The sequence below is a fragment of the Gadus macrocephalus genome, chromosome 8 (genome assembly GCF_031168955.1).
Source record: "Gadus macrocephalus chromosome 8, ASM3116895v1".
NCBI lineage: Eukaryota > Metazoa > Chordata > Actinopteri > Gadiformes > Gadidae > Gadus > Gadus macrocephalus.
The window spans coordinates 21,305,849-21,323,882 of NC_082389.1; the positions used below are offsets into that span (position 1 = coordinate 21,305,849).

The 18,034-nt window shown below is 44.0% G+C and overlaps 1 protein-coding gene across 1 annotated transcript in view; it reads right to left on the reverse strand.

The window, feature by feature from the left end:
* The window catches only part of LOC132463603 (vertebrate ancient opsin-like), an 86,130-nt gene that overhangs the window by 22,646 nt on the left and 45,450 nt on the right, over positions 1-18,034 (reverse strand). The gene's annotated exons all lie outside the window — the stretch shown is intronic.

Sequence of the window (18,034 nt, forward strand, 5' to 3'; positions counted from 1 at the left end):
TTAAAAGGCATCATGCTCATAATCATTCACTACCATCCTTTCCACAATATCAAACAGAACGGTCAGAGTAACAAACAATTAAACAAACAACAAGAACATTATTTCACAACTATTTACATACACAGTAAGCCTAACATTGTTTGAGGCTAATGCGGATGTTAATGGATGTTTCAGAATGTTGGTCATGGTCTTAAGCCAATTAAGATGAGGGACTTCATTTATAGATCAAGTCACCCTCCTCGCGGGCTCCACCGCTCGGCCGCGGCAGCCCTGCCCGGCCGCGGGCTCCGCAGCTCGGCCGCGGGCTACGGAAACATCCATATAAGCGAACGGAGCTGCACTGTACCGCAACAAACAGTAGCGCACTACTCAGTGCCAACGAGGCATTCGACTGAGCGGTAGTGTTGGCTCATTCATTCGCGAACCGGTTCGAATGAACGAGTCTTTAGGACGAACGAACCGAACCGGTTCGTTTCTCTCGTTCGTTCGTTCGTTCGTCTTGTTCACTATTCGAATCACCAGAAACTTGACTGAACGAACGAACTAGTTTCCGGTAGCACTAACTCCACTGAGTCTGACTGACTCAGCTGAGAACCGTGCAATGGCGTGCATTCCATGATGCGATTCACTGCTACCGGAAACTAGGCTGATTCGCGAACGACTCCTCCACCGAGTTTCCGGTGAATCGATCCACCGGAAACTCGACTGAACTGGGAGGAGTCGTTCGCGAATCGTTTGTACGTTCAGCCTGGTTTCCGGTAGCGGTAAATTGCATCATGGAATGGACGCCATTGCACGGTTCTCAGCTGAGTCAGTCAGACTCAGTGGAGTTAGTGCTACCGGAAACTCGACTGAACAAACGAACGATTCGCGAACGACTCCTCTTGGCGAACTGAATCACGCGAACTGGGTCACGGAAACAAATCATTAAATCCACCACTACTGAGCGGGTTCGTTGGTTCTCGTAACATTGACTTGAGGAGATAACCCCTCCCTCCGGGCTGCTCCACAGCCAGGACTCCTGCTTATTGGTTCATAGCGCAGCCAGGGCTCCAGCCTATTCGTGAATAGACTTAGGCGGGATCCAGATCCCTTAGCTAGTCACACCCACTCAGAGGAGGACTTTTCTCCTCTCTCCCATTGAACCCCATGTTATTCACCGGCCGCCAACACCGTCGGGGAAATGAATGGGAGTCAATGGAGGCTGAGGGAGGAACGTCCTCTCTGAAGTAATTGTCAATAGGCAATAGGGGGTGCTAATGTCCCTTTACCCAGGGAAACGAACATAACATATACAAAGTCCTATTTAAGGGCATTAGTTCATTAAAGTAGTCTGGACAATCTACATGTTTTATTCTCAACAATGTTAAGGAGGATCTTCCTCCCTCTCCTCACTGGAGAAGCCTCCACTGATACATACACACATACTTTACATGCATACTAACAAAAACAATATCTTACAGAAACACACATACACCAATGCACATAGCAAGCCAACATACTCGAGACCTTTGGGGGCAGAGATATGCAGTGATCCTGCACACGCATCAATATAGCTGTATAACTGTATAACTGCATGCACACATAAATGCATACACATATAAATGCAAACACACAACGGGACTTCTCAGACATGGACAGACACACACACAAACACACACATACAAAACCATGTTGAAACTGAAACGTGCAGAAACGCATGAAAAACATGTGAATGCAGATTTGATGGATAAACGACATGACTAAAACATTAAGGGGAAATTTCACAGGTCCGTGAGGGCAAACATCTCCCATGTGATGGTTCAACATGAAGATACATCTCTCACTCTTACTCCTCTCTCTGTCTCTTTCTGCCACTCTCTCTGCATCTCTCTCTCCCCCTGTCCCTCACAATGTTTATGTTCTCGTCTCTATTTCCCCATCCTTATCTCTCTTGCATACATTACCCAACATCCAAACTACCCCTTCATTCCACAAACTGTATAATGTACATTATACAATGTGGTGTGTGTAAAGTATGTATGTATTTATGTATGTATGTATGTATGTATGTATGTATGTATGTATGTATGTATGTATGTAATTGTAAGTGTGTGTGTGCGTGCGTGCGTGCGTGCGTGCGTGCGTGCGTGCGTGTGTGCGTGCGTTACCCCTCCAGGGTTGGCCCTGCTCTACTGCCCGTGGCTGTAGAGCTAGCCTCCTCCCAGCAGACTGCTCACTGCTCGCCTCCAGGCTCCACTGCTGTCACCACACTCTCTCATTTGACAAAACATACAACCAGGTAAGCACTCAGGCGTGACACCTGATGGCCAGTTGGTGTGTGCGTGTAGCACCATGGACACAATGACAACTAGTCAACAAGTGTGACTAAGTGTGGGTATTAGGAGCTTCTTTGAGAGTGTTTCTTAGTGACAGGCCTGGCGTTGGGACGTCTCCAGAACACTCTCCAGTCGGTAAACGCTGTCGGGGAGGCATATATTCTGCTCAGCATTCACAAATCAAAGTGTTTACATGTATAAACTGATTAATGTTTCTGTGGAGCGTACTCAGACATGCTGAATTCAAAAATGTTGAATGCGGACATTTGAATGAAGACATTTGAATGAATACATTTGAAGTCACGTGACAATGCAGATGATAATCAAGAAGTGAAAAATGCTTTGCGGGTAGAGATCCATATTCATCTCTTATAATCAAAGTTTTGTAACTCTTACTTTTTCTCTCCTGAACACATCTCACCCTGTGTTGAAATGTTATTGCTTGTTTCCCGATCATCCAAGAGTGGTTTAAAGTGTTGATTTGATCAGGGTTCATACACATAATCTGTCAAATTGATGTCCCACACTGCCGGAGACCAAACAGTGGAGGACCCTTCCGGTCCGCCTGGTCTTGGCTGTCAGGACCACCATGCTGCTGGTAGGGTCATGTAGGAATCACCTTATTAAGATAACTCCCTACACACACACGTGCCTGTGTGTGACATTTATTCATTGTGCGTGTGTGTGTGTGTGTGTGTGTGTGTGAGAGGCAGTTATTAGCTGTTTCTGTGTGTGTGTGTGTGTGTGTGTGTGTGTGTGTGTGTGTGTGTGTGTGTGTGTGTGTGTGTGTGTGTGTGTGTGTGTGTGTGTGTGTGTGTGTGTGTGTGTGTGTGTGTGTGTGTTACTGTGGGCCATTACCTGATAATGCCTTTGAATGGATTTAACGGAGGGGTATTGACTCAGTGGGTTAACATTTCTGTTTGCTAGCTCTACAACAGTAAAAAAGCGAGTATAAAACTGTGTTACTGACAACATAGCATAACATAACATAGACTGTATATAATACAGGGTAAACTAACTTAACATGGACTGTATATAATACAGATTTAACTGACTTAGGGTAGACTGTATATAAGTAAGGGATAATGCCCGACGAGGTGTCCATTTTCAGGAATTAATGGACGACAAGGAGGCCTTAGAACCGTCCGACGCGCAGTGGAGGACGGTTGCCTCCGCGAAGTCCAATAAAAAGGGGGTATCCTGCCCCTGCGACGATCAACAGGCTACTTTCAGCTGTCGTCAAATCACCCCTGCTACCACTACAACTAGGGCAGATAAGTTACCCCTTTCACTTGCTCCCCTCTGTAACTATAGGGGTTCTATTGAGTGCCTTACTGATGACTTCAACAATGCCTTGTCTTCTGCCATCGATTCTGTTGCTCAGCGTAAGCGATCATTGAAAAAAACAGCTACCTGGTTTAATGTAGAAACTCGCATCCTGAAGCGAGGATGCAGAATCCTTGAACGCAAATGGCGCTTGACTAACCTTGAGGTCTTTTGTCTTCCGTGGCATAACAGTCTGCTCACCTATAAGGGTGCGCTCACTACTGCCAGGAACGCCTACTTTTCCAGTATCATCAACAGGAATAGAAACAAACCCAAGTTTATTTTTGTCCCGGTGAAGAGTCTGACTCAAAAACAGATTCAGAGTATAGGCTCCACCCTCTTATGAGGTCAATTCATGGATTTCTTTGAAAACAAGACTCAATAGATTAGAGAGGAAATGTATGCTTGCCGTGCTTCTTGTCCTCCACATCTTGCAGGGCAGGATGGGGTCTTGCACTGTAGGATTGGGAACTCAGAGGCAACTCTCCTGGAGTTCAAGACAAAAACTCTGGTTGAACTTGAAAAGTTAATAGAGGCATTGAAGCCAAACTTGTGTATGTTGGATCCTCTCCCTTCCAAGTTTCCCTCTAGTTTCAAGGCTGCAGTGATAAAACAGCTACTCAAAATGCCAGGCCTAGAGCCTGAATTAATCCGAAACTCTGCAAATATATTGAACTCGGCCTATATCGAACCTTCCTTTCCTGTCAAAGATACAGGAAAGGATTGTAGCAAATCATCACTATCTGATCATGAACAAACTCTTCAAACCTTTTCAGTCCACTGAACTTGAGTGGTAGATTATATCCTTCTTGCTTTGGATACAAATGCGAGCTCGATACTTGTGTTGCCTGACCTTAGTACTGCGTTCGACACAATCGACTACATGATTCTTCTTAACCGTCTTGAGCACTATGTTGGCTTCGGTGGTATGGCTTTTTGCACGCTTGATTCCTACCTCACAGATAGAAGACAATTTGTGCTCTATGAGAGTTCAGAATCGAAGCACTGCAAACTATGCCTTGGTGTACCACAAGGGTCGGTCCTTTGTCCATGGCTTTTCGCAATCTACATGCTTCCCTTTGCCAACATTATCCGCAGCTTTGGAATTAGCTTCCACTGCTATTCGGATGACACCCAACTCTTTATTCCTGTAGGATCAGGGGAATCAGCCCAGATCCAGGAGTCCTGTCTTGCTGCAGTGAAGAGTTGGATGTCACAGAACTTCCTGCAGCTTAACACTGGGAAGACAGAGATGATAATTATTGGCTAAAAACGGGACCTGAGTAAATTGGAACAGTCTCATTGTGGTTGGATGGCTTGGCCATCCCAAAAAGTGCATGTGTCAGAAATGTTGGTGTCCCTCTGCTGTGCTTTGACCGACATGTTAGAAGTATAACCAGAATTGCATTATTCCATCTGAGGAACATTGATTCACGCATTCATATCATTAAGACTGGATTATTGTAATTCCTGGTTCTCTGGTCTACCTAACTACCACCAGAAGTCTACACCTTGTACAGAATGCTGCAGCTAGACTGCTGACTAGAATGAGAAAGTTTGATCACATCACTCCTATTCTCGCCTCTTTGTACTGGCTACAAATAACTTCCAAATCCGATTTTAAGGTGCTACTGCTAACCTATAAAGCCTTGCATGGACTAGCTCCATCCTACCTGAAGGACCTCATCATTCCTTATAGTCCTTCTTGGTCCCTCCGGCCTTCGAAAGCTGGCCTTCTTTTGCTACCCAAGGTGAAAAATAAATCAGCTGGACAGAGGGCGTTCGCCATCGAGCCCCCTTCCTATAGAATAGTCTGCCACCTAATCAGGGAAGCTGACTGTCGAGCTATTCAAAGCAAAAATTAAAACGCACCTCTACAGCCTTGCGTTTTAAACATAGGGGTGCAAAAACGATACAGATGTGATGTAAAGACCGTTGGGTGTTTGTTCTTGATTTTGTTAATGCAGTGACTAAATTAGTAGCAGTATACATTTCCATTACATGTACTTTTTCCCCTTCAATTCACTATTGGAGGGGAAAAAGTACTTACCGTATATTTTAATGTAAAATAAAAGTATGTTTAGGCCGTAGGTGAAAGGCTTTAATGTTTTTTCATTTTTATGTATAATCTTATTTTAACTATAAAATTCCTAAAGAAATGTTGAGTCTACCTGGCTCTGGCCCATCTATTAATACCTTTTCATTCTCTTTAGCTAACTACCTAGCGCTAGCATATTAATACCTTTGCCGTGTTCCAATACCCCTACTGTCCATACTTACTAGACAAATTTTAAGTCCGTAGTACGTTCCAATTCAGATCTGGCGAAAAGAAGTAAACTTCAAGGACCCGGATGTCGTACTCAAAACGGGCTAATCGTGAAGTGTGGATCGAAGGACACTTTCCGTACTCAACGGCAGCCATCTAAGCTACGTAGCGGAAGAGGCGGAGCCAGGCTGAGCCAAAGTCGGCGCATTTTCCACATAGCCTGCATTAATTAGATTCATTTAGTAGTTTTTATAGTTTTTATAGCTTTTCATAGCTGCTAGGCGTAAAGAGTTCACCGTTCAAAGCGGGATGTTTATTGCGGGGGAGGAGCCACGGCGGCAGTCGTGATCGTAATTTCCGGTTAGTGCACCACGGAGTACTCGATTTGTAACAGCACTCACATCTGAAAAATTAGTACGGATAGTATACTTCCTTTAAGTATACTCATGGAAGTACGGGTATTGGAACACGGCACATGTCATTCTCTTTAGCTAGCGCTAGCATATTAATACCTTGTCATTCTCTTTAGCTACCTAGCCAGCTAGTGGTAGCTTATTAATACATTAAATACTCCTCTGTAGCTAGCTATGTGTGTGCGTGTATGTGTATGTGAACGGCAGGCTTTGGTTGTCGTGAAACCAGGGGGGCACAGCAGCTGCAGGTTTTCTCTCCGTCTCTAACTTCTGAGAGAGACAGAAAATCTCAAAATGAATCCCCTCGAACCATTGGCCAGAATTCCTGGCCAATGGTTCGAGGGGATTCATTTTGAGATTTTCTGGCTTTTTAGTGCAAACCATTAGCCCATAGGCTATTACGAAAGTAACTACTTGAGCGCTAGTTAAAGCCCAAATTACATAAAAATAAGTAATTGAGTTGAAATCATTTGCTGACAGCTTGGTCCCCCCCAGTTCAACCCCCCAGGAGTTCCCATCTGCGCCCCTGGCCTGTATGTATCTATATCAATTATGGCACCCACTGCACTCCTGACCATCCCTGGAAGGAGGGATCCCCCACTCTGTGTTTCTTTTCAAGATTCCTTCCTTGCTGATTAAGGGAGTATTTTCTTGCCCTTGTGTCAGGGGGGTGATATAAATATTTGGCGTGTTAAGCCCTTTGAGACTGTAATGGTGATTAAGGGCTACACAAATAAAGTTGAATGGAAATGAATCCATGACCCCAGGTTTGGGGTTGTAGGTTGACCCCGGATCCCAGCCCTGGGGTCGTAAGTTGACCGCTGACCCAAGCCCTGGGGTCATAGGTTGATCCCTGACCCCAGCGTGGGTCGTAGGTTGACCCCAGATCCCAGCCCTGGGGTCGTAGGTTAATCCCTGACCCCAGCCCTGGGGTCGCAAGTTGACCCCAGCTCTGGGGTCGAAGATTGATCCCTGACCCCAGCCCTGGGTCGTAGGTTGACCCCTGACCCAGCCCTTGGTCGTAGGTGACCCCAGCCCTGGGTCGTAGGTTGACCCCTGACCCAGCCCTGGGTCGTAGGTTGACCCCTGACACAGCCCTGGGTCGTCCAATGCTATTTCTTTGCAGTGAATTCAGATACTTGCTCATGGCTGCCCATTAAATAGAAAGCCATTGGGGATTGAACCCAGAACCTTTGGACAAACACCCAGCAGAGTTTTCTCATGACTAGCGATAATAAAATAAAAGGAAAGGGATGGAGATGGTAAATAAACGAAGACACAGGACAATGAACAGGTCTACAGAACGCCTTATTACCACAGAAGAAGAGACTATGGTTTAGCCCATCTCAGACTGAAATGAAAAGCATTGGGCCTGATGATGAACATGTCCCCCTGTGCTTTGTTCCTTTCATGATGTCTAGCAGTCGTTCCCTGAAGACGTCTGACACCCCGCTGATAGCTGTGGTCAAATCCAGTGTGTGGATCTGTCAGTCTGAAGGCGGTTATTTTGTGATGATGTTCTCTATTTACCTTAATTATATCATGCCGCCCACAGGAAGGAGGGCAGTGGGCCCTGACCACGGCGTACGGTGCTCCGTACGACGCACACAGGCGGCCCGTGAGATGGTCGTAAAGAGCATTCACCTTTCAAGGTTAATCTCTTCTATTCTCCCACCGGAGCTGTGTCGCTCAAATAATGTTGTTGGAAGGAAAGTGAGAGCTATCTGTGTATTTGTTTCCTCAGTGTTTTATATATTTTATATCACACACAGCAGTTTAGAAATTAAGCAGTTTGGAAATTAAATATGAGTAGACAACGTTAAATTAGTTTGATGGACTGGCAGTCCTGCTGCCGGGAGGGGGACAGTAGGGCCGGCTGTAATTGGTTGACCATCTGGGGTCAGTAATCACTTGGCTCTGATAGGTTGAACTCTCTAAGCTGTCAGAGAGTTCAGCAGGACACCCGTATGAGTCGTGTTTCTAATAAAGAAGTAGATATGATTAAAAAACATCAAAAGATCAACAGATGCAAATGGTTTTCAAAGTGTCTGAAAAACCATCCTTCACATGAAGTCCTATCAACCAAGGGTTGGTGAGACCCCTCAGTCGGGAGGGTGGCCACATTTTCTAACGCCGACCCTTTGCTATCAAATCTATTCAAATTCTTCAATGTTAAAATTTTTTATGATTCCTTACAATTGCAACTTACAATTCCGTCCTTCCTTGACGGAGGTTCACTCTCAGTGTCCACTACTGAGAGAATTAGTATGGTTATTATCATAGTACGGCAGTGTAATCCCTGTTTCTGCCAAAGGCTCAGATCATATTGCAACATTATGGAAAGGACCCAAACAGAAAAAAACAACAATAATTATACCTTTTGACTGATCCAGTGTGTTTTGGTTTGGTGCCTTACCAAGTTCCGTTAAGGAGAAGTCTTGGTTCCACCGTTCTCCTCCTGCTCAACTCAGCCCCCGACTTCTCCTCCCAAAGTAAGATAAGATTTGTAAGCACAGCTCTCTGACCTGTGTGCATGTGCATGGTTAAATCTACCATCTTCTATCTGATATACTTAGCTGTAAGAAAAATGCTAGTCACTATGTATAAATAAAGTAGCATCCTAACTTTCTCCTCTGCTCTTCTCACCAGCCTTTAGACATTGTGTATTGTCAATATAAAGTTGAACCTGTCCTCTCTCGCTCTCTCTGTCCCATTCTCTCGCTCCAACCCTCTTTTTCTTTCAACCTCCCTCTGAATCTATTCAACAATGCACACACACACACACTCATACAAACACACACAAAATCAAGTTTAATACCCATAATCATTCAACTTGGCTCCACACTCTACTCTACGGTTCCATGGCCATAAGAGGTCCTCACTGCTGCTCCGCCTCCCCATCCTCCTGCCCGACCCCCCCACCTGGGATCAGGAGAAGGAACAAACATCCCCTCGGCGGGGGTGAGAGAGAAGGCATCCGACAGCCCCTCCTGCTTCCCATGGCTGTCTCTGCACAACCTGGTCTCACAGGAATCCGTGAAATGACTACGGACGAATGACTCGAAATCCGTGGACACATCACGGAAACACGCCGATTTCCGTGATGTGGCCACGAAATTCGCTCCAATGCAAGTTAATGACACTGATGTTCCGTGGCTCACACACGGATCCCCGTTTCAACGAGCGAGTCGACCACGGGGGCTTAACTCAAAACCCGTGGTGGTCTCACTGAAACACTTAAATTGTCCTTGATGTGTCCACGGAAGTTGCTCCAATGCAAGTAAATGACACTGATATTCCGTGGCACACACACAGATTCCCGTTTAAATCTGTGTGTGTGCCACAGTTGACCACAGCGGGGGCTTAACTCAAAATCTGTGGTGGTCTGACGGAATCACTTCAATTGTCCGTGATGTGGCCAAGGATTTGCTCCAATGCAAGTAAATGACACTGTTATTCCGTGGCTCACACACGGATATCGGCGTGTTTCCGTGATGTGGCCACGGATTTCGAGTTAAGCGTCCGTAGTCATTTCACGGATTCCTGTGAGACCATGTTGATGAAGGTTGCTCTGCAACCTTCATCCACCCATCCACACAATCATCAATTCATCCATCCACAGACCCACAAAAACACACCTACACACACACACACACACGCACACGCACACACCTACACAAACAATAACTGAAACACAGATCCATCCATACGCAAACACTGGAGGAGGTGGTGTTGGTGTTGGTGGGGAGGGGAGGTGGCAGTGTAAGCAAGAAGTGCGTTACACACAGTAGCAGAGAAGAGGACAGGGGAGAGAGAGAGAGAGAGAGAGAGAGAGAGAGAGAGAGAGAGAGAGAGAGAGAGAGAGAGAGAGAGAGAGAGAGAGAGAGAGCAAAGGGAGATGGAGTTTGAAAGACAGAGAGTGAGAAGGAGAGAAAGAGGGAATTGAAACACTTGAAACATGTTTGTGCCAGCCTTCCATCAGTTTACCGTACCAATAACGGACGCTCTGATTAGATCAGCAGTGGCGAGACGAAATCTTTTCGTCCAAACACAGAATGTCATCAATACCAGCACTGCTTCCTCTGGCCTCCTGGACGGCCTGGTAGGTCCGTCGCCACGGTGACCAGCAGCCCTGTTCCCGTGTTTGGCATTGGGACGCGCCATGACCAGTGGAAGCAGAACAGACCCTATTTGGCAGGTTTTTCCTTCAATGACTGTGTTCTCCGAGACAAATTGTTAATAATGACATCGGAGCCGTTGAAAGATTTGCAGTTGCCGCAGTCCTTGTAACGCTGCTCTAACAAGCATTTTGACAAGCAGGCAGAGCACCCCAAGAAAACTACAAAACCAACACGGAAAAGTACAAAACATGAATAAAGCATTCTTCTCGTTGCAAAAATATATAATAATATTTATAAACTGGGGGATGGGGGGGTGATGTTCTCGAACGCATCGAAAATTTGAAGCGTAAATGTGACTCATTTTGGTTCCAGGCTCCACACTGACATCAGACACCCGGAAGAAGCAACGCACAATCACAGATGTCAGTGTGATCAACTTTGTACGTAGCACACACACACACACACACACACACACACACACACACACACACACACACACACACACACACACACACACACACACACACACACACACACAGCGCCAATAGCGGTGCTTTGAAATCCAGGGTGTTGAATGATTTAAGAATAACATCGATATCTAACGCAAGGCGCCCCGGAAATAAGTCGCTGCGTCCATGCCAATCTGATCACATTTTCCTACACCTTCTGCTTCTCGCCCACGCAAAACCAGCAGCCAAGACAGAGAGAGAGAGAGAGTCAGAAAATCTGTCACTGATTTCCCGCTGTCACGGCATTGGCAGTTATACAGTAAGGGTGAGTTGCACCAACATGGATTAACTCTTAAACTGGATTAATTCAAGGTTTAACTGTTAACCGTGTTGCACCAAACTTTAAACCGGGTTTAAACATAGTTTAATTATAATCCTGGTTATATTTAACCCTTTGGTAATCTCAGTTTAAACTCCATTTAAACTGAGATTAAATTTAAATCTGTTGCACCAGCAATTTCAAACCTAGTTTAATCCTGGTTTAACAGTTATATTTCAACCACCTCTGGAGGAGGTTTATGTTAGGTTTATCGCTGTTTTCGACAACATGGCTGCATATCTTCGCTGGATGGCGTTAGAGGAAAGAGTTCCTCGCAGGAAAATTAGAGATTGATTAAACCCAATGGAATTTTATGAAAATAGATATCGCTGTGAAAATGTTTTCACAGCGATATAGATTCACCAAAGAATCTGTCATATGCCTCAATGGGAAGGTTGGACCAGCTATCAAGCATCAAATTGAGAGGAACTTTGCTGTGCCACCACTTCAACAGCTTTTAATAGCATTGCGATTTTACACTACCGGCTGTTTTCAGTTGGTTGACGGGGATCTTTTTGGAGTTCATAAATCCACAGTCTGCAGGATTGTCAGAAGAGTGTCAAAGGCAATTGCCAGATTGAAGGGTCAGTATATACGGTTTGAACCGAGGAGAGAGACAACAGCTGGATTCTATCGGAGAGCAGGTTTTCCAGGAGTAATTGGGGCTATTGACTGCACCCACGTTCCCATTACCAATCCAGGTGGTGAGAATGGGGAACTGTTTCGCAATCGAAAGGGCTACTGCTCGATTAATGTCCAGGTTGTGTGCGATGACCAGGCCAGGATCACAAACGTTGTTGCAAGATGGCCAGGATCCACACATGACAGCCGTATCTTCGACAACAGTCAACTTTGTGCGCTGCTGGAAGAAGGGGACATCCATGGACACCTAGTGGGTGACAATGGCTATGCATGTCGCCCCTACCTGATGACACCTCTTCTGAAACCTCAGACCCAGGCAGAGAAAAATTACAATTACTCCCACATTCAAACCAGAGGAATAATAGAGAGAGTATTTGGTGTGTGGAAGCGGAGATTTCCATGTATAAAAGAGGGACTCCGCACAAAAGTGGACACTACCCTGACCGTCATCGTTGCAGTAGCTGTGCTGTATAACTTTGGGAAGAGAGTAGGAGACGAGCTACCAGAGGTGGATGAGGACCCACTTCAGAACGACCTGGAAGATGCTCAAGTGCAGAATGCTGCAAACCCAAATGGCAATGCTGTCAGGAGAACACTGATTGAAAATCACTTTGCAGCATAATTCAGGTCAGTATTGACATAATTGTATATGTTGATGGATACTAAGGGCACTTCTACATTAGACTACCTTAACCCATACTTACTAATTTATAGGCTTCTTACTTTCTCCTCCAGGAAGAACTCACAAGAAAATCAAGACAAGGAGACTGGCAATTGAATTGAAAGAAACATTTTATCATACAAATATAACACAATACAGGGGGGAAGGTAATTGCTTATTCAAAAAGAAATACGTTAATGATATCATAGTTTCAGAATTCATTCACTACTTAATTACTAGGCTACTTCATTAATTACAAATTATAGTTCGGCTCGCATATGTCGAGTAGCTTTTGCTTCTGAAGCGATAGGACCTCTTTCTGAAGCAAAAGGACTTCTTTTTTTAAATGGGCATTTTCGATGTCAAGCATGCATCTTTCTGTCTCCAATCTCAGAAGTTCCCGGTGACAGCCAAGCTTAGAGCGCTTTTCAGCAGGGGCATTCACTGGTGATGCTGCTTCTTCTCTCAGGTTTCCATCATCCGGCTCCAGTGGCTCAATCAGGTCGAGCACAATGAAAGTCTCAGCTAAACAATCAAAAACACAGAAGACATGAAACAAATTAATAGAAGGATACCCACAGCTAAAGACAAACGTTACTATTTTAAGTTTTTTTTTTTTTTACGTTAGGCTTTCATTGCTGCGATTAATGGCGTTGGACAGAGGGGGTGACACATTATTGTAACCTGCTAAGTTACGTTATTAATAATATTATAAAAACGGTTATAAAATGTAGTTAACAAGCTATGGTTACTAGATAGATAGATAGATAGATAGATAGATAGATAGATAGATAGATAGATAGATAGATAGATAAATACTTTAATAATCCCAGAGGGAAATTATTTAACGGTAACTAGTTAACGGTACTTACTTTCAATTTCTGTCGCTGTATTCCTCTCTACTGCGCCGTCATCGTCGTATGGGTTAGGGAGGGGGGAAATCTGCTGCGGGATCATATTAATGATTTTTTTCGATAGAGGGTCCGTAATCATTGGTGGTGGTCCTCCGCCAGTTTTAAACATCCCCCTCCTCTCTTCTGCCGCATCCTTTTTGCCTTTGCCTTTAAATTCTTCCAGCAGGCTTTCAGTTGTGACTTGTCCCTCGCCTCCTTAATGCCAGTTGAGCCATTGAAGCGCTCCGCTAACATGACCCAGGTTTCCTCCTTTTTTTTCCAGCGTAACGCTGTCAGTCCTTTTATCCTCAATTATAATCCCAAAGTCCTCCATCAATTCCGACAGCAACATCTTTTCAAATGTTGAAAAGTTCGATCCTCTTTGACGTGCCATCTCTTAATAAATGTAACAAGTGTTCCCTGTCAGTGTCAAGTGTCAGTGTCAACTGTAACAGTTAAGGTAATTTAACGGTTAACTTTATTCAAAAAGTGAGCTCGTGAATATATTCACGAGCCCTCTCTCGTGAACCGTTGTTTTTTTTCACGATGTAGGCTAGAAAAAAGATATAAAATTGTGGATTATATAGTGCAATTTGTTCACATTTCGCCGGGATCCATCATGGCAGACTGAACACAAACTAATCCTATTTTAATCCTTGTTTAAACTAGGTTAACTAATCCAGAGTTAAAACTAAAATGTGCAACGCATCTCGGATTAATTATAAACCAGTTTAAACCTAGATTTACTAACCCTAGATTAACCCTAAACCAGGATTAATTTAATCCATGTTGGTGCAACCCACCCTAAGTGTTGCAATGCCTCTGGCCTATCTGCTATTTACCGTCTTTATCTCTCTATCTCTCTCTATATCCATCCATCTGTTTCTCTGTCTTTCTATCTGCAATCATCCATATCTAATTATCCATCTATCCGATATCTTTGGTTCTCAATCGTTATGTGTGTGTGCAGGGACGGAGTGGGGCTCACTTTCAGCCCAGGAGTTAACATTATGCAGTCAGCCCCAACCCAACTGGGGGTGCTTTTACTATTACAAGCCATTGAACAATGAAACCCTGTACTGGACACAGCTACTTCGTGCCGCCAAACCAACAAAACATTCATTTACTCACATTGAAAAATCTAAACTAAAAGCAAAAAAACGAAAGAGCCAATAGATTATAGCGTATCTTTCCCTATATTTCTCCATATGTTGGAATCATAACATTTGTCCTCTAATTTCCTGCGATATTCCAACTTGTTCCTAGAAACTGCATCCTATCCTCTGTTGCACTCATAACATTGTGCAGTTTGCGACCTGTAGCTCTGTTTTCTCTGCTACCTCCTAGCCCTTCTCATCAGCATCACTGGGCTGACTCAGTTCTATGGCTGCAAAAATAAAAACCTTCTGTGGCTACACACATGCTACCACCATGCAACATTTGTACTGATAGATCATACTGATACTGATGGTTAGCTAGTTAACATTTTTATTTCATTGCCTTCTCCCAATTTATTCGTTAAAGCGCGATGGGCAAGCTGGCCAGCTAGTGATAAAATAAAGCTTTTATTTTAAATGTGATGTAATGACACTTTGCATGGCAACTAATGCTAAACTCCAACCTCCCTTCTCAAACTCCTAGCATTTCACCTGCAGTGTCTTTACTCGATGCTCGGAATCGGAATATATCCGTTATTTTCAAGCATATCGCTGCATCCTCCTCGAGTGCTTTTTCTTTTTAATTCTTTCTCCTTTCTATTTTTTGCAGTCAAACACTTTCCACACAATGTGTGTACCGCTCCCAGGATAACCGTCACACTCTCTACGAGCCTGCACCAGAGTTCCAGGCAGAGGACATGGCAAAACATATCCTTTGTAAGGATATGTGCAAAGGTAATACCATGGTAATACCATGGAAATAAACAAGGCTTCGTACCCAGTATTTAAGATGATGCACCTTGACACTAGATGAAAACTGTTCCTGCGGAGGTTGTTACCAGGTAACTATTGCTGTAATTTTTAAACTTCAATAAAAACAATTCCATAGTTTCTAAAGTTAATCAAATGAAGTCATTATAAATGGGTGTTGCTTTGAACAATTCAAAAAAAAAAAAAAAAAAAAAGTTATTTATTGGAAAGTACTATTTTAATTTCTAGATAGTACATAATTAAACTTGGGCTGTTACCAACATAAACATTGGATAATTACATTGTAACTTGAATTGATGGGTAATAGAGGAGGTGTTTCTAACAATTGGTTGACTACTTTACTAGGAAGTACACACACATAAATAACAACTTAACGTGGTAAACATACTCCCAGACATTCTTCATGCCATACTAACAATGACCTGTCCTGGTACGGTGGCACTGTTATACCAAGCTGCTTTAGTGTCTGCCTGAACATCTGATCTGACAACAGCCAAATAGCCCTGGGAAGGGCTCCCTCAGGACACATCCACTGGTTGCTATCATTTGTTTTAAATCTCTTATTTTTTGCTTGCTCTGTTAGCATTGCACTTAACACCCAGCAGCCCCATTAATCTAACGAAGCTATTTTTACACATGGAGGTTAACGTAGCAATTGGAAGTGCTTTGCACTTGTTCTACAAACATTGTAACTGTACCGATAGTGATATATTGTTGTTTCTCTTTAGTCTGAAAAATGCCCTAAATGTAAATGTAACTATGTGTTTGCACATGTGCCCGTGTGTGTGTGTGTGTGATAATTAACTTGTATTTTCATGTCTAGAATAGCATTCATTAGTTTGTACCTTGAAATGTTTCGGCAACTTCCTGCAGTCTTCTTCAGAAGCATCAGCTGTTGCTGTGACGTGCGTTGTGTCAGCTGAGGTTATAGAGGACCGACCGTCCCGTCAGAAGAGGCAGGACGGCCGGTCCTCTGCTGTCCATCTGTTTTATGGAAAACTGCATCCCAGGTGTGGGACAGCATGTATGCCCCATCGTCCCGGTTTACTGCCCACTGGGCCCGTTTCCTGATCTCCACCGCCTCTCTGATCCAACGTTGGAATTTTTTGTTCTCTGTCCCTATGACCTTGCCCCTTCCCAGTCCATGATGTGGTCCCTCTTGCAGTGATCCGAGATGGCTGATTTTAGATTCCCCTGCTCCGCTTTCTGCTTTAGGGCACGTGTGAGCGCTCCAGATGTTTCCTTTTTCACATTATTTTTTTTACGTGTGCCGAACGCCCTACCAGTTTCTCCTATGCATGTTTTGTTGCATGACAAGCATTGGATTTCATGTATTACGTCACATTTCTTCTCCGGTTGTATTCTGTCCTTGGGGTGTACAAACACCTGCCGCAGCTTGAGGTGGGGTTTAACTGGCGTGCTGATGAGGTGTTTTTTCATCGCCCGTTGGACCTTTTCTGTGACGTCCCTGATGTAAGGCAGTGTCACCATGCCACGATGTACGTTTCTTTCTTGGCTTTTCTTCTCGTTTCCTCTTTGTTTTCTTTTTTCCCGACTGCTTGCTTCCCTTTGTTGATGGCACATCCTGGATATTGCCAGTGTGTGAGTGCTTTCCTGATGGGGTTTTCCTCTTCCTGTCTGTCCTTCTCACCTGTGATCATGCTGGTGCGGTCATATATTGTTCGCACTACTGCCATTTTGTGAGCTGTCGGGTGCTCTGATGACCATAACAAATATTGGTCTGTATGTGTTGGTTCCCTAGATATTTATATTTTTATACTGCCATCGTCCCTGTGTTGAATTTTCATGTCCAGGAAAGCAACGGATCGGTTGGTTCCTTCCTTGTGCATGTATTTTATGTTTCGCATATCATCTATGGAGTTCAAATGATCCATGAGTGCCTGTGTGTGTCCTATTTTCCCTTTTCTAATATTTCGTCCACGTACCTCTTCCAGAAATTGAGGCCGAAATGGTCTGGTTTTGTAGCTATGGTCTTGGACTCCAGGTCTTCCATTAAGAAACCACTTGTGATGGCTGAAGGTGGATCACCCATTGCAAACCTCTCTTTCTGTCTATACAGTTTCCCTTTGAACTGAAAATATGTGGATGTAGCCACAAATTCTAGCAGACTTGATAAGTCTTTCACTGTTAGATTTGTGCATTTCTGTAGTGTCCGGTCTGCTCTAAGTCTGTTTTTCTACTATGTTTAGTGTTGCCTGTATAGGGCTTTTTGAACAAAGAAACTACATCTTGTGATATGAAGATTTCATCTGTTTCCACTTTTAAACTGCTTAGGTCTTTTGCCAGTTGTTTTGAGTTTTTGCAATGTTGTCTGGCCCTGGAGAGGTTTTATTAGTTAGACTAATATACTGTGCACTATAGGGCGCAATGGTGTGCCTGTCTTGTGTTTTTTGGGTTTGCCATAGATCCGGGGGGTAATATTTGCTGTGGGTACTAGTTTGTTGTATATATATATTTTCTCTTCATGTGAAATGAAGAGAACCGTTCTGGAGGGGGTATTGCTGTTATCTACAACAAAAACCTCAAGCTGAAGTCCAATACTAATGTTAAGAAATACAAATCCTATCAAGTAATGGAGACTGTTATCGAGACCGAGAGTGCGATGCTACGTCTGGTA